Source organism: Numida meleagris, chromosome 2 (assembly GCF_002078875.1).
Source record: "Numida meleagris isolate 19003 breed g44 Domestic line chromosome 2, NumMel1.0, whole genome shotgun sequence".
NCBI classification, from domain to species: domain Eukaryota; kingdom Metazoa; phylum Chordata; class Aves; order Galliformes; family Numididae; genus Numida; species Numida meleagris.
Window position 1 is genome coordinate 68,212,103 of NC_034410.1, and position 23,022 is coordinate 68,235,124.

Consider the following 23,022-nt stretch of genomic DNA (forward strand, 5'->3'; position numbering starts at 1 on the left):
GGGAGGAGATGAATACAAGCAAAAATGCCTAAACTCACAGTTCTAATAAATAGTAGCATGAAGGTGAAAATTAGTAGACCAAAACTGGACATAGATTTACCTTGGAAAGAAAAAGAATGAAACTTTCTCTTGATTTGGATGTCTATAATTTGAAAGTGTTCCAAATAGTCAGTATCTTGTTGGTATTAGTAAATAAGCTTTAAAGACACAGCTGTTGTAACCCCCCTGTGGGACCTCACGTGAGAAAATGTCACTGTCTTTGTACCATTCCAGATAACGATAAGAGCTTTCTGTTGGGAGAGGCCTAGTAGATATATTTTACTTCTCTTGGCTGAAGCTTAAGGCCATGTGCTCAGAACCTTTGCTGCCCAACTCCTGTTTTCTTGCCATCTTTCCACTATCTTACTGTGCTTTTCTTCTTTCCTGCTTCATTGTTTTCTCTTCAATATGGATTTGATATATTCATTCCAAACTATTACGAGCTTTTGGTCAAAATCTACATGCACTGTGGTAAGTACCATGACACAGACTCAATTTTGCTTGCAGCTGCTGAAGTGAGAAAAGGCTAGCAGCTCCTTGGTTGGAGCAGTGAGGTTACAAACAAGAGTAAATATCACAAACATGAACTGCATGTTTACTTCTCTCCTATTTTTTTCCTCTTTCTTGTATGTTTGTCTTCCTTTTTATTCAAGGCAGCAGGATCGTTTTCTTGGCACAAATCCAGCTCATCTCAGCCTGCTACTTTGGCTCAGAAAGGACAGTTGTTTTCATCTAATGCACTATCAAACTGTTTATCCTTCTGCAAACTGTCTGAAGTAGTAAGGCAAAAGAAAGCAAAATATATTGTCACAATTAAGTCCTGAATATTTTGTAGTTCAAGATTTAAGTACTTTTCTTACCTTATGTTCTACCTCTAACATGAACCAGGACAGCTCAGATCTGGATTCAAAAACTTCAATCTTGCAAACCAGTTCAGTGCTGTAAAATGACAAGGCTGTCTCTGCATTTTTGTGTGATGCCCTGGATTCCAAAAGTGATACTCATCAAAGCCTGCACCACCCTTACACCCTCCTCTCTTTAGGTGGGCAACTCACTAATTCTTAGGAAAACAATTTTAGAGGCCAGCTCCCTCCAGAAGGTGTTGCAAGTTTCGAGTTAACTGCCACTCACCTACAGAAGCTACTAAAATAGAAGCAATAGTCTGTAAAGTAACTGTGCCCTTGAGGTGACCTAGTTTTAATATCTTGTTGCGATTTCTGTTACTGAATCTAATGAGTAAGTAGAAAAATAGACAAATACTTCAGTCTGACAGCTCTATTTCTAGAATGCAAGTGTGGAATCAAGGGGGACTATGGAAAAAGAAGTGTTTTGCAGGTATTTAAGCTCTCTTCTGACTGGCTAGAAAAGCTAGCCTTTGCCATGTTTATCTTCTATACGCTCTATATGTGACAGCAGCATTATACCACCATTTTGTGAGCACTGTAGAAAACTCTCTGAACTCATAACCCAATTAGCGAAAGACAGGACAAAATCACAGGTATAACAAACAGAAACAAGAGGAGAGGGGGGATGAAAGAAACTGCAGTAAGAGCACGTTTTACAGCTAGGCTTATTTAAATTCTGAGGTAAATAGCAGCTGATGTACAAAAGTGACTGCAAGTAGCTGTTCTGCTAATTCCACTTCTTTCCATATGTGCTACTGTTAACAGTACTGCACTGGAGACACTAGAAGCAGGAGTAGGAATGTCAGAAAAAATACTTCTGATTTTCTTATCTGTCAGAGACAAATACGGAGTAAATTGTCACAAAGTGTTTTGCCAGTTGCTTTAATGACAGAGAGGATCTCAAACTAGACCATCACTAAAGCTATCCTATTTGTTGGATGTTTTCTCTGTCCAGCATTTATGTATTATAGAGATATGAAGAAATTCATATTTTACAGGGATTTTTCTTCCTCAGTTGGGAGTTTCTTAGAGCTGTACAGATTTGCACAATGGCAGTCATTTGTAGCTATAAACATTTAGTTGCAAAGCTCTGTGATACAGAAGAATTCTTCATTTTGTGGGTGGAAAACAGATGTAAGCAGGTGACAAATAAGCTGCTCGGTTTCAGAGGAAATCTAGATGTGCAGCAAGGAATATGCTTAGGAGACTGGTCTTAAAACTGGTAACCAAGCCACTTGACCATTTAAAATTTTCTAGGTCATATGATGACTACAAATGTAAACATGGCATAACTGGACCAAAAATCTATTTGATTACCTTGAGAGTGTAAAGCTGCATCTCCTGAGAACTTTCCCAGTCTTGAGCCATGTGTGGCTTAAAGCATTGTGGTTTTGAGCCAGAGATGGAGTCTGCATTTGATTCTAGTTTGGAGTTGGTCTAACTAACCCTCAAGTGTTTGAAATATTCTGTAGAGATGAAATTCAACTTTAAGCATATATTACTGTTTTGGACCAAGAACATTTAATTTTATCTGACACTCCCTAGTTTTTGTTTTAGGAAATACTGTAAACAATTTCATATTTGCCTTCTCTAAGCTAGCTACAATTATTTTAGTAGCTATAATATGTCCTGGTTTGTCCCTTTTCCAGTTAAGTTCCTGTATGTGCAATCTTACCTAAGCAACTACTGTTGATCTTCTCTGATCCTGCTGTAGTGCAACTGTATCCTTGCTGAGACAGGGAAGTCAGAACTGCTTCAGCATATACAAAGTGCCCACTTTATGGGTTTATGTTGTTAATTTATGCTGATTTGTGCTACTTTTCTTTCCTGATAATCCCTAGCAATCCACGTTTTTCTTTTTTCCTTAAATGTTGCAAATACAGGAGAAGCAAGCAAGCAGCCCTCTTCCAATGTCTTTAGATCCTTTTGTCATTAAAATGTACTAATGATGCTTTGAGCATACAGTAATCTTTTTCTTGAAGATATGTGCGAACTAGAAGTTTTCTATCAAGAAAAAATGATGCATTTATAAAGATAGATCACCAAAGGACATAGTTTGAGATTTCCATTTTTTAGAAAAATTACTCTAACTTCTTTTCCTAGAATCTCTCTTCCATCCTCTTGCATAGTCACTGAGGTGAAAGAAACATGAGTCTGTAGCTTAGAGCAGAGAAATCTTCATTGGGGGGGGAAAGGATAGGAAGTCACAACAACATATACTAGAAAGCTCCCATGAAATCGATGTATTCTGACAGAACACTTCCCCTTTAACATTTACTTCTTTATCTTATAAAGTAAAATATTTGCAGGAAAAATATTATCAGTATTATTATTATTACAGAGGATTGTAACAGTATTTGAGTACATCTTGTAAAGCTCTGTTTAAGTGAAGCATGCCAGTAACAGTGACTTGTTAACACCGAGTTCAGGAGTAAGACCAGGGGCCCTAACACCACAAAAAATACAGAGCTTGCCCCTGAGGTGCAGTACAGAAACACTTAAGCTAGTTCAGAAACCGAAGTGGAGTTGCTACAATCAGTTATGTTACCCTGATGTTGTTCTGACATGTATCTTCCACAAACTGATGTGTGTGTGCACCTCCTCGATAGCTAAAGGGCAGCTAAGAATTTCTACAAAAGACTATATCATGATGCATTTTATTTTTCTGAACTTCCAAAAATAGAGCTCTCTTCCCTTAGCTGTTTGTCTTTTCAGCTTTGCTCATCTTTCAGAACTCGCTTTAAACACTCATGCTTTCTGACTTTTAGCTTTGGTTCTATTCTCCCAGTGCATTCAGCTCTTTGGGCTCCTGGAAATTCCAGGTCTTTTTTTATATTAGCTTCTATTTACTTCAGTTAGTCATAACTATAGGCCAAGAAAAGAAAGGGGAAAAAAAAATGCCTTTATGTCTATATAGTACCTGATACTTCAGAAATTTCTAGGGTACAGATCAGCGTGCTGGAATTAATAGTGCTGTTCCTGCTTCTTACCCACTGTATGCCCATTAAAGCCTTGTTTGTTTTTTTTTTTTCCCCCATCTGCACCTTTTTCTGTATTAGGTGCCTAAAAATGACTGCATCCCTCAATTATTAGTTTAAAATCTCTTTGAGATAATCTGATGAAAGGCGAAACTGAAGAAGAAAGGATTTATATTATTAGCAGTTGTTTTGCAATTAGTTGATTATCAGTGCAATGAAGGCTTTAAGTTGTTCTTGTAGTAGGAGTTGCAGTTCCATATAGTTATAAATTAAGCGCAACTACTATGATCTCTGGCAATTGTGTGCCTTTGATCATTGAACAGAGGAAACATAATATGCATGAACTAGATGCTATTTTGGGAAAATGCTGACTTTCTCTGACATCAGGCAATTACCAACATGTTATGTACTGTAATCATTTTTCTAAATGACTTGTCAGAAACTTTTACTAAAAGTTGATCACGTTCTCCAGCTCATTAGTTTCAGATAACTGATACCAAACTATGAAGAAGTTGGCCTACTGATTTTAATACAGAAACACCAATATTCTATGTCATTTTGATTCTTATTCATCTATACATGCACATAACCTGGTAAATCCTATTAAGAACTAAATATATAGTGTTCATCGTTAACTATGATTTTTCATTTTAAAGTTCTGTTACAGTTCTGCATGTCTTTCGTATATAAACATTGTTTGACATAATGCATGAATGATTTTTGCCAAACATCAAGTCATACAAATGAATAGAAACATTTTTATTTATACTGCATATTGATAATGATGCAGATTATCAACCTAGCTGCAGTTAATTATGGGAGTCTCTCAGAACAACCATTGTTCCACCAAAACATGCTGAAATTTTAAAATATTTTTTGATAGTTGTTAATCTAGGTGGAAAAGATGGAGTAAAAAGCAAAAAAAATAATAATAATAATAAACAAAAACTACACATCTCATGGGGCATTTCAACCTGATCTTCTACTGCAACCTTCTGCCCAAACTGGAACACTGCATGGAAATATCTTACATGTTATTTTATTTTGCTGGATTTTTACATCTTAAGTTTTTACTTGACTGGCAATATTTGAGGAAAATTCAGGAATCAAGGAGTTTTGCAATCTAGTTCCACTGATAACAGGCATACAAGGAATTATTAAAGTAATTTAAAAGAAGCCTTGAATTATTGGAAAACATCTGAAATGTTGTTTGATAAACAAAGGTTTTTTTTTTTTTTTTTTCCTAAGTGCTTGATTTAGCTTTCTCTGTTAACTAGCTTTAGCCTTCTATCTCTGTTCTTAATGTTATCATTGTGTTCTCTGTTTCCTTTGGAAATCAGTGCAAATCACAATCCTCGTAGGTGTATGCAGGCTTGTTTCAAAGTACTAGTTATCAATTTAGATTCAGCAGTACAGTGTTTAGTACAAGCTTCACAAACCCTCCCAGCCCTGGTAATCAATAGGTGATGAAGACTTGTACTTTTATATGGAGATTGATATAGGGATCAAAGGTTCATAGGTTTTTACTCTACATGATGAATTATTTGCAAGCTCCTCAATAAAGTCTCCGCAACCTTTAATTTGTCAGGACCATAATGTAGGAGGGAAACCTATAACTGTGAAGAGGTGGCTAATTAATAGAGAAATATATAGCTGTAGTTTATGTGGGTCACAGAAGTTGCTAATTGGTTTGTTCTGATTCTCATCTACCTCTATCTTCCCAATAGTCTTTGATATGGCTAGGGTTCCCCATGGACCCTCCAATATGTGTTGAGTTTTCAGTGTGTATTTGATGGCCAAGGTCATTCCTATGTCCAGCTGACAATTTCTAAAACTATCATAACATGTGCTAGTTATGAAAAGCAGCCACTCAATGGTGACAAATTAGAGCCTGTCACTTTTTTGGCTGAAGACTGTCAGACCTCATACTTCAGTGTATGGTCAAAACACATTTCCATCTATCTGGAACAATCTGTTGCTGGAATAAATGTAATCAGCCATTCAGCAAACTCTAGGAACAAAATAAATGTTGTCTAAATTAAGTCACAAAATTGAAACTTGCTTGAATTCTGTCATCCTGTCAGACAAGCATAATGAATATAGCCACTTTGTCCAAGAAACAGTTTGAGGCATTATACTATAAATATTGCAGAAAAAAATTGAAGACTTTTTCCCCTTATGACATGTTAGACATTATCCCAAAAATGACCTTCATTAATGTGTTAATATGTCAAATAGTACCCATAAAGATTTTTTTATTGATTATATGCAATATGAATAGTGTAGTATGCATCTGTATGTAGGTCATCTGTTTACATTATTACATTTAGATTCAAAGTTTTCACCTAAACTCTCACGTAATCATTGTGGTATGCATTTAAAATACTCAGGTTAGTCTGAGTTGCAGGTATGAGTTTGAATGAATTGCAGGAAGCCATTTTGCTCAAGTTCGTCAGGCATGTTATGTCATGATACAGCAGTAAATACAATGGATCAACATTTCCAATAACACCATCAAAGAGCCTTTTTTTTCTCTATTTTATCTAGTCTCTTGTTGCCTCACCTAAAGGAATGAGGTATGTTATTAAAATAATATTAAACTTAATGCAAATGGGTAATTGAATATTGAACTACAAATTACTGTTTCTTTGTTTTGAATGTATTATAACATATTGAAAAATTGTTTAATTTTTCAGGAAAAAATTCAAAACAATATTGTCAACTTCTGTTCCCTTTCTTATATCCTGTTAAAAAACCACAAACACAAAACACAGCAAATGAATAACAATTAAAACAAACAAAAAACTGTCCTGTTACTGTACTTTCCTTCTGTTTCCAACTGCTTTCCTGGCTCTCTTCCATTACAGAATGTGGGACTTCTGTCCTGAGAAACAGTAAGATAAAAGCTTCCTTTTGACAGTGAGAAGAAAAGTTGAATGTCCTGTATTATTTCATGAGCCATACTGTTTACACTTATGTATTGGTCTGTTTAGTTGTACAATGTCTTTCAAAAACAGCTTTTTCACATAAAATTCTGTTTACATTCTAGTCTGCCCAAACTACATCAAAACTGTTTTTCTATTAATATCAAAACAGATTCTGAAATGTGTTTTTCTTAAATTCTGAGTCTTAGGATAGTATGTACCAATGTCTTTGAGTAATGATGAAATACATACTTCTGTGCAACAGAAAAATATAATGTAGAAAGAAAATAAAATGAGAATTACCCATGAAATAATATAAATACATCATCTAAAATCACCCACTGCATTCCTTTGAATATAGGTAAGTCTATCTACATTATTTCTCACAGCAAGTAGTTTTGTGATAGCAATGACTTGCTCTTAAACATCATATGAACTGCAGTCTTTGTTGTGAAGGCATCCTTAGTTAGTAAGATCTCAAGCATGTAGACTTTCTGACAGCACATGCATATGCAGAAAAGAAAGTCATTCTTCTGAAAATGCATTGTGAAACACAGCAGATTGTTAAAGTTTCTAAAACTTCAATTCATAGTTGCATTAATCTGCTTTTAAAAGTTTTTTTCCTCCAGAAAGACTCAAATTCAGTTTAAAAATACAGTTAATCTCTAGGCAGTATTTCTGAAATAACAATGTCACAATATATGAAAGTGATTTCTTCATTTGGCTGAAAAAGCAGAGAAGAGCTCACACTCTTACAAGACTGCAGTGAGCACCCTAAACTACCTCCCTGTACTTTGGATGATCAGTCTCAATCAGATAGGTTCTGTGCTATGGGAAGGCTGTGCAGTACTGCTTGGCTTGTGTTTAGGGAGAATAGGGTTAGTAAGCAGAAGCTTTAATAAATCTGTTTCTTTTGAAACAAGTGCTCTGTTTACAGAGGCAAACCTAATCATTAGGGTTATTGTTTTCTACTGAAAATCATAGGTATATGATGTACCTATGAGTAACTGAAAAGTTTTATTAATTTAACTAAAGCTTTGCTAGTGTGATCAAGAAAGTTTCATTAAGTATTTTAATTAACTGAAGATTCAGAAGGATTTGAGGATTTTCAGCATTAGTCTACCTTTCTGTTCTTGTAGAGACAGCATCTTTCATCATGTTATTCTATAAAAAGGAAGAAGATTTAATCCCCCTAGAATTTTTTTCTTTGCTTATCATAAGTATTAACATGTTCTTTAGAATTATGTGACTCCATTTCACTTTCAGAAACATTTTGAAAGCAGGTAAGTAAATTAAGGTTCTTCACTGTTCGTAGAGATAGTGTTGCCAATGCGTAATTGTAGCATAACTAACTTGTACTACAGTAGCACCAGGAGGCTCTTTCTGAAATAGGTGCCTTCTTGTGCTAAGCATGGCATTATTACACAAAGGATGGTTCTTGCACTTAGGAGTAAGCAGTATTGTCAAATAAGATTGACAAAGGCTTGAAGAAATAGGGAATTAGTGTAGCATGTTTCACAGATAGAAAACTGCAGCACAGAAAGGCTTAATTTTTTATCCTTTTTTGTAGTTCAGTTTTGTATTTGCTTTTAGTATTGGTGGTTGTGGGATTTTTTTTCTAACAGTTTTGCTGCTCTGAATTATGGTATAAGTTTAAACTGAAATAGTTAAATCAGTAAACCAGTATGGAATCTCTGTGGACAGCTATAGTAAAATAACTCACTTATTTCAGCTCAGGAACCGATTTACCTAAACCCAAACGAGCTGCTCATTCATTCCCAAAGCATAATGTCTACACAAACTTTCACATTTACTTAACATCCATCTTAATGATGCAATTCCTGTGAGCCTTAAATACAAGTCTTCAGTGTCTCGCATGTAGTCTCAAATATTCTGAAGGCACAGAAATGACTTACTTGTGGGAAGGCCTGTTTAGTGGCTTATTGTACTGCATTGAAACAAGAGCTTCTTTTGCTTTATGCCTCCTTGTGTCACTATCAAAATATTTTTTTTAGTTAAAATCAGTCTGTTCATCAGCTGACACTATAAAAAAATGCTGCCAATGAAGTAGTCTATCCATTGCTTAGCACCTTATGTGATATCTTTCTAGGCTCTCATCTGAAATGCTAATTAACTTATTTTATTTCTGACAAGCTTAATAGGGTTGATCTCAATAGGACGACCTTCAGTGGGACTGCTGTCACAGTAAAATTAAGCTTAGGCGTGAGAAAAGATGTTTTCAGAGTCTGTTGTAAAACATAGAATTGAGCAAAACTTGTAGCTTCTTTCTATGAAGGACTGTCAACATATTAATTTTCTTTCAACCCAGGAAGGAAAATAAAAATATACGTAGCCACAGCCATCAAATATTTGAGGTATTAGAGAAATCTAATTAGAAATCCAAGATACTGAATTTGCTTAATTTCATGACACGAGTTGTGCAGTTGTAGTTGTCTCTTCGTAAGGGGCAAGTTATATACTGAAAGAGACCACAGAGTGTCTGAAACACTGAGGTAGGTCTGTAAAGACTATAGTCCAAATGAGACAGTAGGCCACAAGAGGAAATAAAAGCCTTTAAAATGGCATTCATGTGAAATGGATTTGATGTTGAGCCAGGGTGGAACTTTCTCAAATGGAAGTTTACGAATGTTATTAAAATCAAGATCTGAATCTAATATCTCCTTGACACCTATCCTCTTGTATTTAAAACTGCTACCCCTTGTTCTGTTACTATGCTCTCTGATAGAGTCCTATATCTTCTTGTAGTTGCCTTTTTATGTACTGGAAGGCTGCTGTAAGGTATCCCTGGAGCTTTCTCCAGGATGAACAAGACCATATCCCTCATAGGGAGCATTTTTCTTCATAGGAGAGATGCTCCAAGCCCTCTGATCATTCCCATGGGCCTCTTCTAGACCTGCTCCAACAGTCCATGTCCTTCTTATGTTGGAGACCCTACAGCTGAATGCAGAACTCCAGATGGGCCCTCATCAGGACAGACTGGAGAGGGACAATCACCTTGCTCTCCCTGCCGACCACACCTCTTCTGATGCAGCCCAGGATACTGCTGGTCTTCCAGGCTACACGAGCACACTACTGGCTAATGTCTCCAGCTTCTTATCCACTGGAATCCCCAAATCCTTCTCTGCAGGGCTTCTCTCAGTCCATTCTTTGCCCAATCTGTATTTGTGCTTGAGATTGCACCAGCCGAGATGTAGGATCTTGCACTCAGCCTTCTTGAATTTCATGAGGTTCACACTGGCTCACCTCTGCCAGGGTCTCAACAATACTTTCTGGAATGCAAGCAAGTTCTGCATTTCCCCTGTCTGCTATGTATAAATATAGAGATTTGGAAAAATGAAGGACCAGTCATGGGCAGTGAAGCTGACCAACATATGCCAGATATTTCTTAGAAGACTTGTTTGAAACTACTAATGGAATCTTGCTTTCTCCACAGTAAAAGTTCTGGATATGGTAGCAAGCTACTTTTCTTTCTGGATTTTGCAGCAACAAAAGGTACAGAGTACAAAAGCAACAAATGTGCATCCCACATTCAGTAACACTTTCTTAGGACCATTCCATGTACCATAGAGCCAACAGAGAGCCAGCGAAGTGTATCAATGCCTTATCTCTCTGATAAGCACATCCAGGATGTGATGAAGTGCACTCAGAAAGAGAACTGTGAAGATAACGAGAAGTGCTGCCACTTTTGAATTTCTTGAATCCCTTGCTCTGGGTGTGTGGAAATGACACAGATTTTGCAAAGATACTGACTGTGGAAGAGGACAGTTTTATACCTGGATCTAGTGTGAAATATTTTTCTAATTTGAAAATTAAAGACATCTGAGTTGGCAAGCCTAGAAAACTGTAAATCTATACTGCATAAAAAGTAGTGTAAAATCAATTACATAAGGATGTGTATTGTTCCTCAAGCATTCTGTAAATATTTGTTTGCAAATGTATCTATAAAACAGTGTCAAGTATAGGATAAAAGGCAACCTTATTGCTTGATCTTGGTGGTCAGTGTTAGTATTAAGCTATCTATTATTCAACATTAAAATTTTCAGAGACTTATTTCCAATTCTTATTATAGCAAATTAAAAAAAAAAAAAACATAAAAATATATAACAAAAGATATTGTACAGACAGAACAGCAGTTAATTTATCAATTACCTTAAATGCTGAGTGCAGCTGAGTTATTCTTTTAGAAATAAATCTAATTTGTCAAAATAAGGTGCGTATCTGCAAACATTTGCTTTCCTTTAATCATGAGTTTTAATTTGTTTCTAATGGTAACCGTATCTTTGATAGATGATGGCATCATGAGTTATATCCAGATTGCTGCCAAGTGTATTTATATGTACTTGAGATACTGCAGCTTGGCTAAAAGAATAGTGAGGTAAGATAAGAAAAATATTGTCCATATTCTCTATCAAAGATGCCATCATTTGTACCTGGTGTTTATACCATTCTTCTATTGTGGGCCTCTGGCCGCTGCTGTTTGTAATACTGTTCATAATATAATTCTGTCTGAGAAGAATGACATCAATCTTCATGTAAGTAAAACAGCTTTTTTTTTTTCTGGAAATTAGTTGGAACATGCTGAAACATAGACTGAGTTTTATGTTCACTATGTGTAAAACCTATATATTTCTTTTTTCACGTAGAAGTGTGGATTCCCTATCAGAACTTGCAACTGCACTTTAGGCATTAAGTCAGCTTGTGGTCCAAACTAATTTCAGTCCTTTATTTTGTTTGTAAAATAAAGTTTCTTAGAAATAAATCAAATGAAAAATAAGTTGAGGCAGTAAGCTCCCTATCAGTAACTCCTGTTAATATATTCTGCTACATTATGTTGAGTAAAAATATTATTGGCAAATCATTACTTTCAGTAACTAAAAAGAATGAGATTTTAAACTTGGGGAGATGGTTAATAAAGATTTATTCTATTTGTAATCTTAGGAATAAGACTGTTCAACTGAATATCCAGCAGATGGAGCTTCTTACCTCTAGAATGTTTCATTCTCTGAGTAAATTTAACATAAGGTGGTTGTTAAGACATTGTACCAAGCTAAATACAGGTCACAGCAAAGATAGTATCAAAGTTGAACAAGAAGTGGTGTGATTTTAAAATGTTTAAGCTGCTTATAATAAGAGAAGCTTGTTGCATGCTGTCTTTGCATCACTAAGGCAGCCAATAATGCAGATGTGTACTTGATCAGAAAATACTAGGCAAACAGAGGTTAGTATAGCTTTCCCTCTAAATTGTTTTGTACATGTAGATTTCTGTATTCAAAGGTTAAGTAGGAATCGTAATTCATTTCTGCAGATTGTAGCATTAGAGAGTACCAAGTCATATTCCATAGATTTCAGAAACACATGATGAATACAGAGTTGAATATAAATTAGGAATGTTTTCATAGGCTCTGCATGAAATTAGTCTTGATTTCTCATGAGGTACCTGTACATCAGAGAGAGGCTACATCAATGAAACTTTTATGAAATATGATTATAATTTGAACTTATATGTTTGGGGAAAATTAAAGAGAACAAGGCTTGAGAATTGACTTCTGTGTCCATATTTCTGTTATAGAGTGGTATTTGAACAAGGTAGTTTAGATGAAATCAGACTTTTACGCTGTTTTTATATATAGTCTACTTTCTTAGAAGTCTTGTATAGTACTATTACAGTAGAAAGCTTACTTGGAGAGGAAATAAATGCTTTTGAAAAGACAAGCTTTGAAAACCAAGGGAAAGTGGTTATTGCACCTTCTTATTTATATTCTAGTAGCATATTCAATCATTTCCTCTTCGGTGTTTTGGATCCAGCTTATCATGTTTGAAGAGATACCTAGAACTCCGCCCGAGTTACTAGAATTCCTCGTGGAGTAGGCATAAGGGTGAAGAAGAACCTCATGTATCTATGTCAGTCAGGCCTAGATATTCTTAAGTGTTAAACACCTCTTAAGAAACAAGAGTTAAAAGTGACAAGAACACAAGAGACTGTGATTGTGCTGCGTGAAAATAAATGTTATGTTTGATTTTGGTGGTGGTTGATTTGTAAATTATTTTAAAAAGAAAAAGCAGTGAAAAATAACCTGGTTTATGTGGTAAGTGATTTTTGCATTGGTATCGCACCATTATTTATGAAATCTGGTACTTGTGGAATAAAAATATATGTAATTCAAGGTCTAATTGCATTCAATCTTGAGTGCCTTAGGTTTTCTGTATATATCAGCTAAGCTTTCACTCTCTTGTCCTCGTAAAGATAGAAGTCACTGTATAGGTCTTGAGACCCTCATTAACAACTCAGAAGTGCAATGCAGATCTGGAGAGAGTCAGGGTGTATGAGCTTGGATGTAACATGCTCTCGAATCTCATAAACAGAGCAGATTCAGTCCAGTTTGGATTAATGAAGTGACTGATAGACTGACTGTGCCTATGGGTGCAGCTGTGTCCTAATCTATTTCTGGTTTTAAGATATTTATTACATATTTACAAGCAGGAAATCTTGGAAGTCGGGAGACATCCTATTCAGCAATGGGATGATTTACAAATGATTGCTGCAAATAATGCAGAAAGATCTGACTTTGCAGATTTTCTTTCATTTTTGTGCATCGTAAACATGCTTCTCTTTGCATTAATTTGCATCCAATCTCTTCTGCCCTTCGAAAAATAATGTTCCAATTTGGAAATTTAAATCCCTCTTCAACAAACAGGGATTTCTTTTGATCCTCACAGCTATGTCTTTCCTACGTTAGAGCTGCTCTTCCATTCTGTAGAGAAAATTGTCCTTCTGTCTTCTCCCTTTCCCTTTCTCTGCTTTCTCTATAGAAAACCATTTTCTACATGATGGAAAATCCATGCTCAGTGGACTCCCTGTAGTTAGAGTGGTACTGTGAGGAACTTCCTAGGGGTTCCTGCTCTCCCTGCCAGGCTGGAAAATGACAGCAGCCTCCAATGGAGGATGGGAGAAGGTGCTAGGAAGTCTTTCCTGTTCTGCTGCCCTGGGCATGGTGAAAATGGGTCGCACAGAAAAGTATGGAGATTAGATTCAGCAAAGAAGGTAGTGGTAGTTGAGAGGAGCAGTCTGTTTTGGAGTATATTTAGGTGGGTTGTAGGGGTATGTGTGTTCATGTCAGACATGAACCCCCCTTTGCTCTGATTCTGGTTCCTTATTGGCCTTTTACCTTTACCTTTTACAGAGTGCTGGCAGAAATCAACAGAGTAAGTGGCTTTGAAGTTTGCAGAGAAAGATGCAGGCTAGAAAGGAAAGAGAGCTGGACTTGTCAGCTGAAACTGGAAATACTGTACAAGCCTTCAGGGGCCCCTGAGGCCACTGCTTTCAGATCAGAGAAAGAGCAATTCTATGTGAAAGAACAGGGGCTGGTTGAATTCCAGAGTGGGAGAATGGGCTCCTAAGGCTCTGCTGAATGAAAAGGAAAATGAAAAGGAGGGAATGCTGCTGAGAAACCCTGTTTTCTGTGCACTAGAGTTCAGCAGCGTTCCTACAAGTTCAGAGTAGGCAATTGTGGCACAAAATGATAGAGGTTAAGGAAAGACCAGAGAGCAAAACACATAACCATAGGCATAAAAGTACCTTTGTAAATACATCACTTGGGATCCTCCATCACTAGATTCTCAATGGTGGTGATGGCAGGAGAGTGGCTATCTGTATCATACTGACGCACGGGGTAGGATGTGTTCAACTACTTCTCTTACAGTGCCTTGAAGGAGAGAGGATATGCAAAGCATATGATGTTAATAAATGTCACGTTTGCAAAAAGCAGCACAAGGTATAAAGGATAGGAAGGAGAGCTGGATGTTAAAGGAGACATTTATTCATATTATTAACTCATAAAACAGCAGAAATGTAATTGCTTAGAAAGCATATGACATTTATTGTTAGCATCCTCGCACTGCATAAATCTTCTCTGCTGCTTGGTTCAATGTTATATACATAAAATGCTCTAGGCATTTTGAAAACGGTATAGCAGTCCACACAACAGCAAATCTTGACCCGATTGTGCATGTACTTCAGACACTATCATTTTATCACCAGCATCTGAAAGAAAATGCAGAAAAGGGTCAGTAACCCGCTTAAATGGCTTTACAACACATTCAATGGTGTACTTGGACAAAAGAAATGCAATTAACCTGTCTGCTAAAGTTAACTGTGTTAGGCCATTTCTTACATGACAGGAACCTGCACATCATAGCTTTCTGTATTTTAGTAATATCCTGATATTAGGTAACTTTCATTTTATGGACTGGATCTACTTTTTTTTTTACATCAATTTGTTCTGGTTTTGTAAACCTGCAATTAACAAAATTAACTAAATTTTTATTAATTATTTCTTAGTATGACTGCAGATGAAGTTTAACTAAAAGCAGCACATGGAAAAAAATGGACTTCTGAAGTTAAAAAAGGAATGAAAACAATCCAGATATAGTCGTTAAAGTTTAGTGCAAAAACAGTTCAAAGAAAGTAGGATTGTAATTTGAAGTAACATCTCATTAGTTGGTTTAATTACTCACTACCAGCAATAATTCATTTTTAAGGCTGAAAAAGAAATACATAGCACTTGAGAAAAGAAAGGACTTTTACCTCTGGTAACTTGAACACAAGATGAAAGTTCCCCCGGGAGAGTATGAGATTCTGATTATTTACTTAGGATTAAACCGATTATACTGCTTTGGAAACTCAGTCTAACATCTCCAATAATGATTATATCTTTCCATAGCAGTACTTTAACTTTTCTTTGTTATCAGCAAAAATAGTTTAGAAGTAACTATTCTTAAGAATGCTGTTTAGATAAGCAGTTTATAAGGTGATGCTTCGACTTAGGGTATGTCTCTTCTCACAAGGGTTCTAATGGTGGGCTGTCACCATTCCTCTGTTGTGTGGGGTAGCACATATGAGTAGCTGTCTGGGATCATGGCACACAGGGGATGCTACTTTGTAATGCAGAATATTCCAACCCAGTTCCTCAAAATGAGATGGACATTCCACCTGGAAAAGCAATAATAATGAGAAAACTACACTTACGAGGTTTACTATCACAGTATGAGGTCTGTATATGACTTTGAGGCTGTGTGAAGGACAAGAAGTTCCTGACTATCATAGTAAAGAATCATATGACTTCTCTATTTAAAAATACTCTGTGGAGGAATGCAGTCTTCTCTGGGACTCATGGACTGCTCGAGTCAAAATCTGAGATGGCCTGTTATGTTTCAGCCTGTCAAGCTGTGGCACTCTGGCATTCTATTGCCTCAGTGCTACAGTAGTTCTGGGCAGTATCTGCAGTGTTTTTCTTAAATGTCTTTGAGCTATAATGGCTTTATTAAAGCTAACATACAGTAGATGTGAGTCAACATTTTTCTCGAATGCCTTGTAAAATGTTTTTTTTTTTTTTAACAATAAATGGGAAACATTCCCACTTGCAAAAAATGGAGGAAGGGAAACCCTGGGAACTACGGTCTGGTGAGTGTTACCTCTGTGCCTGGAATGATCATGGAACAGATCCTCCTGGAATACATGTTAAGGCACATGAGGGCTGAGCGGGTAGTCTGAGAAAGCCAGCGTGACTTCACCAAGGGAAGGTCATGCCTGACCAATCTGCTGGCCTTCTATGATGGAGTGACAGCATCAGTGGAATAAAGGGAAGGCAACTGATGTCATCTACCTGGAATTCTATATGGCTTTTGACATGGTGTCCCCCACTACATTCTTATCTCTTAATTGGAGAGATGGCTTTGAAGGGGGGATTGTTTGGTGGATAAGGAATTGGTTGAATGGCTGCAGTCAGAGTGTTAGTGGTCAGTGGCTTTATGTCCACGTGGATGCCAGTCACAAGTGGTGTCCCCCAGGGGTCCATCTTGGGACCAGTAGTCTTCAACATCTGTATCAATGGCTTGGATGTTGGAATGGAGTGCACCTTCAGGAAGTTTGCTGATGACACCAAGTTGAGTGGTGTGGTTGACACAAAAGAAGGAAAGGATGCCACCCAGAGGGACCTGGATGGGCTTGAAAAGTGGGTCCATGTGTACCTAATGAGTTTCAACAATACCAAGTGCAAGGTGTTACACCTGGGTTGAGACAGTTCCAGATGTGTACAGACTGGGAGAAGAACTCATTGAGAACAGCCCCGAGGAGAAGGAACTGGGGATTCCAATGGATGAAAAGCTGGACATGAGCCAGCAGTGTGTGCTTGCAGCCTGGAAAGCCAACAGTACCCTGGGCTGCATCAGAGGAGTAGCCAGCAGGGTGAGGAAGCTGGTTGTCCCCCTCTGCTCTGCTCATGGAAGGTTCCATCTGGAGCACTGCGTTCAGTTCTGTGACCCCCAGCATAAGAAAGTCATGGAGATATTGGAATGGGTCCAGAGGAGGGCCACAAAGATGATCAGAGGGCTGGAGCACCTTCCTTAGGAAGAAAGGTTGAGGGAACTGGGCTTGCTCAGCTGGGAAAAGAGAAGGCTTCAGGGAGATCTCACTGCATCCCTTCAGAACTTAAAATGATCTTATGAACAGGAGGGAGATTAACTTTTTACATGGGCTGATAGTGATAGGATAAGGAGGAATGGCTTTAAATCAAAAGTCTGGAGGTTTAGGATATATATTAGGAAAAAACTTTTTACTTGGAGGGTGGTGAGGCACTGTAACAGCCTGCCCGGAAAAGTGGATGGCCCATCTGCGGAGGTGTTCAAAGCCAGGTTGGATGGGGCAGCCTGATTTAGTGGATGGCAACCCTGCTCATGGCTGAGGAGTTGGAACTAGAGATGAAAGGGACCTTAAATATCAACCTAAGGCATTCTATGATTAAAAATCAAGGTTTGTCTAATGTTAAAAGTTTATTAAATTCTGTGCATGTTTTTCAAAACTGGAAGTGTCTAGAAAAGGATACAAAGATTTGAATATCTACCTTTTTAAAAATTTATCAGTGCCTGTTGGTTTTAACTTTCAAATGTTGAGCTGCCTTTGGACTACTTTCAAGAATTGCCCTTTTGCACAGTCCAAGCCCCTAATTTTAGTGAACGAAAGAAGCTTTGCACTTGAACTTAGATCTTCCTTTGGCTCCCAAATCCCTTGAATGCTTTAAAGGCAAGGTATTTTCTTAAATTTGTGAAGTTGGTAATTTTGCCGATTTTGATTAATTTTTTTGAGTCAATCTTAGTTGCTAACTGGTGATGCTGTCAGTTAGATATTATGTATTTAACTACTATCAGGCCTGCCTACATGTGGTAGTAAATGCTTAAAAATGTGTATATATATCAACGTAGGGCAACATGATAATGGAGCACTTAATTAAAAGTAGGTTTATTTCAAATAATTGACAAAAGTTACAATTATTCTTGAGCTTTATTTGAAATTTAGATGCAGTTCGTTTTGAATAAAGTCTTCCTGGCATGTTTCCCTGAAGCAAAAGATAAAATAAAAGGAAGACACAAAAATGAAAACTAATTATTGTTTCTTCCTTGCAGCTTTTAGATTCTCTGAGGCACCTTCATGACCAATCACGATATCTCCTCATTTCAGAGTTAATGAGTCAGAAAGATGAAAGTTGCTTCCATTCTTGTTCTTCTGCTTCCACTGTAGCAATTGTTGCTGTTCTTCAAGTTTTCTGAAGGGCTGAGTTACATGAAACAGATTTGGCTGCGAAATTCTATAAGAAATTCTCATATAATGACTGATTGCCTTCTTACTAATGGCAAGACATTATGTAGTTGCTTATATCTGTGAATTAATGTGGAAAACAAAAGCAGTGGGAAAAGACTAATTGCAAATAGATTCTGCACTCTGAATTGTGAAAGCTTCTGTGAAACATATACATCTTTATATGTGTGTATATATAACATCAAAACACACTCATACTTTTACTGAAAGTGTTCTTGGGTAACATTCTTGCTTCAGGAGAAAGTTACAAAATTAAGATGCTTAGAAAATGTATTACACCTTTATCCTTAGATAATAGCTGATGTCCTCATAGCTGATTGTGAATAAAATACCTACCAGGGTGTTAGTTGAGCATTAGTACAATTTTCCAAAAATATGCCATGCTAAATGTCATCAGTTTAAGTGACCCTTGAATTAGGCACGCTGTTCTGAACACTAGAAGCTAGAAATGGAAAAACAAACCAACCAAAGCAACATTAACAAAATCACTCTCAAGGACTTAAGTCCTTGCGACAGACAATGTCGAGAGGAGTGGAATAAGGAAATATAATCTTTTTTTTTTTTTTTTTTCAATAAAGAAGATGTTTACTATCATCTGTATCAGCCTTGGATGTCTGTATCATTCTACCTGAAACATTTTTATGTACTTTGTCAGCCCAAACAGAGTGATTACTTGGGGCAGAAAGAATTAAGATAGCAGTGGTTGGTCAGAAAGTAGACTGCAATCTGAATGATTATTTTAGAATGGTGCTAGAAAGAAACAATATTAGTGTTTTGTAATCAGTACTTAACAGTGACTATCTGTTGATAACAGTAGTAGTGAACAGTTATTTCCATAAGTCTATTTTTATTCAAACTCTGATCTTGAACTTCTTTAACGCATATGCACGACTGGTACTGGGTTCTTTTGCTGCATGTGCTCTAAGCTTAGGACTTTCAACGGAGACAGCTCCTACATCTAAAAATTACTCTTTGTGAGATTTAATCCACCCTAAGCAGGAGAGCTGTCTGAGAATTGTATTTATAGAATTACTTTACAACTCTCTAATGAAGGAGTTTTGGAGCAGGCCCCTAGTGTGAAAACAGACCCAAACTAAGCCCCAGTACCTATTTTTTCAAAGGGTGATTCTACATTCTGGAATGTCTCTCTGTCTTCAGAGCAGCAAAGACTCAGGACAAACAATAACAAGAGAATGATTTCCCAGCCACAGCATACAGAATAAGCTTAGGCTAGGACTTCATTTTCAAACCAGAATGATGAGAAGCAAACAAGATCAGATACCAGCGAGAAAGAAACGAAAGACCTGTCAGAGGCTGCAGTAGAGTTTGCAGCATCCATTTAAATTATTCCTTTCCCTACGCTCCAAATCAAGTAATTCTTGTCCCAGCTCTTCAGGACAACAACTTTGATCGCTCTTTTTTTTTTTTTCTCCAGCAAGCAGCTTACTATGTCATTGTTTTTCAGAGTGACATGGGCAGCCTTCTAGATAAAAACATCCTGTATCTGAAATTCAACTTTTGTTTTGGGGTTAAAAATAAAAGCTAAATCCATGTCAGTCACTTAAGTCCCATTAAACTGACTGCAATAAAACACTGTGCAGTCCTTCTGGAGTAAATTTTTCCTAATCTGCATAACCAGCTTCATTTATTCTCTACTCTAGAGGAGTTTCCTTGAAATATTCTCTTTACTTTTTGTGAATCTCAAGGTGATCATAAAATAAAAACTATGAAGCATAACGGTGCTATGCTTTTTCTAAGATTAAGAGACTTTTATTTATATGCATGACTATGCGCTTTGTCTCCAGTTGAGAATAAAAATAAGCATCTCATGAGACTGAAAATATTTTTTTTTCTGCCTGCCTTAAAGAAACATAAGTCAATTTGCATTTTGAAATCTACTGAGAGCAACTATGGATCATTAAGTTGTTCTGAATTCCACCTGGTGGAGTGCGTAGAGGAGACCCCTGCAATACTGGTGACATTTTCATTATCTGAAGCTATTTCTGTGTGCAAACAAAACTATCCTCGTAATGTTGCAGTCTCACTGGATTGTGTACATGGAAGACAGATTTGCATTGCTATTCTTGGGCCTTTATGATTTACTGAAGGTTGGTGAAGTCCTATGTGCACTTTGGGCCAGAGTGAGGTTTGATACTATTTAGTGTATGGATACGTAAGGATAGCAATTTTTTTCATTCCATAACTTTCTGTATATTCATGAGAGAATTGTATTATGTTACAATAAATAAAAGAATCTGCAGATCCATGATACACCTTTCAATATACAAAGGCTGCTCCAAAAGTAATGCCTCCTATTGTATTATGCTGGCCCACGACAACAGAGGTGGATGCTGGTGGTATGGCAGCAGCAGTTGAACCTTCCCATCAATATTCCATTAAATTTTATTGCCGTGCATCAGATGGAAGTAGGAGGCAGTCTGACAAAATGGTGTCTGACATAGAATTGTGGATTAATCAAAAGTGTGTCACTGAATTCCTCCCTGTAGAAAAAATGGCACCCACTGCCTTTCATCAGTGCTTGCTGAACATTTACAGAGACCAAACGGGATGTGAGTACAGTGAAGCGGTGGGTAGTGTGTTTCAGCAGTGGCAACAGTGATATGAAGGACAAGCCATGTTCTGGAGGGCCATGCATAGCTGTAACACTACAGAACGTAGAGCTCTCATTCATCACTGGCAGAAAAGCATAGCTAATGGTGGTCACTGTTGAAAAATAACATCTTGTAGCTGAGAATTTTCTCTCTCAAGTAGTGCTATTGTGCTCTTTGTATCTGTTGTTGTTTCCAAGGAAATAAATTACTTTCAAAGTGACCTACATATTTACCCCAAATATATCCATATATATATATATATATATATATATTTTTTTTTTAGAAGTAAGCTCTTTGTGATAGCGCTGTCTATGGAGCAGGCCTTGAAATCATACCTGCCAGTGAGGATATGGAAGAGAACATTGAAAATCATTCATCATGGTGAAATGAGAAACAGGATTTTTAAATTAAAAACAAAAACAAATAAGCATGTATTTGACCATTTTCTTTTTTTCTTTTTTTTCTCTTTTCTATTTTCCTATTTTATTTTCTGTTTTTTGTCTTTCATGAAAATAAATTTATCAGCATGTATTTCAATTATCATTCTATCTCCTATTTGTTTCAAAGTTGTTTTTTTTTTTTTTTTTTTTTTACAAGGTAAAAAGTATCTACATATCTAAATATCTTTGTTTCCCTGCATCTGTTTCTTATTCATCAGTGTGATTCCAGGTATGCATTGAATCTAAGTATGTAAGTGATCATTCCCATTGCCTTTACTGGGACTAATCTCAGTAATTTTTATGAAATTCACTCTTTTCCATATGAAAAGTTTCAAAATGTAATGATGTTATCTTTCATTTGATTGTAAAAATGATGTGGGAAATGAATAGTTTGTTGTAGTTGATTTTGTTTGCTTACCAATAGCCAAAAATATTTGCTGCTTTGAAAAAAAATTAAAAAGGAGACAGAATCAAAGCCACAGAGCTAGGCATGAGTGGTTTTGAGTTAGCAAAAACCAGAGAAAGTAACTATTATTCTTTTTTATCTGATGTCACATTATTTGTTTCTTTTTCCTGGAAATCAGGACTTGAATTCACAGTTAATTTCCAAAAACAGTATTAGCATTTTAAATGAGCTAACTTGGGATGCCTTGGAAAATTGACCTGAATTTTGCAGGAATACAATAACAGCTCTTAAAGATCAAAAACCAAAAAGAGTTATCTTTCTTCTTTTCTTCTTTCTCAATATAGTATTAAGATTGTTTTTAATGGAGGTCATCCCAAAACTTCAGGCTACCTTGAATTCCCATCTAGCTTTCTTAGGCATACTGATGACTGAGTTAATGACTTTATTTCTTTTTTGTCAAATCTACTGAAGTTTTACGTTTATTACTAATTAGAGATCAAATTAATCCCATTAAATGGGTCTTGTAACCTTTATCTACATCGAGAAAGGGCTAAGAATTTCTCATCTGAAAAACTTTACAACTGTCAGCACCTAATGGGTTTGTCAATGTTATTAGGAGTAAATAATAAACATAGAAAATGACTTGACATGAACTTTTGCAAGCAATCCACAAAGAGGTTCAGTACACAGATCAATATATTTCCTGGAGAGTGGCTATTTACTGAAGACACTAAAAGCTTTGTTGCAAGAACAGTAACATTTTCCTGTTCAATTAGATCCTTTTCTGCACATGTGAAACAGATCTACGATAAAAGATACACAGTGAGAAAAACAAGTATCATGAATTTCGGTAAAGTATGGTTTTGTTCTCTCTGACTTAGATAGTGAAGAACACAGTGTAAATCTATTCTATTTTCAAAGCTATTTCATACTTTTTGCCTTTGTTACTTTGATGTTTGTGCAGGCATCAATTAACCTTGCATTTCTCATTTCTCCAGGAATTGACTCCTTTTCTATATGGTATTACATTTATTTTATTCAGAATAT

The 23,022-nt window shown here is 36.5% G+C and overlaps 2 long non-coding RNA genes across 2 annotated transcripts in view; one reads left to right on the forward strand and one right to left on the reverse strand.

The window, feature by feature from the left end:
* Positions 1 to 19,053, forward strand: part of LOC110395052 — a 29,996-nt gene extending 10,943 nt beyond the window's left edge. Inside the window, exon 4 of the long non-coding RNA XR_002436127.1 lies at positions 18,325 to 19,053. This is a non-coding gene — a long non-coding RNA (uncharacterized LOC110395052). The remainder of the gene's footprint in view (positions 1 to 18,324) is intronic.
* LOC110395053 overlaps positions 14,727 to 23,022 on the reverse strand; it is a 66,122-nt gene continuing 57,826 nt past the window's right edge. Inside the window, exon 3 of the long non-coding RNA XR_002436128.1 lies at positions 14,727 to 14,908. This is a non-coding gene — a long non-coding RNA (uncharacterized LOC110395053). The remainder of the gene's footprint in view (positions 14,909 to 23,022) is intronic.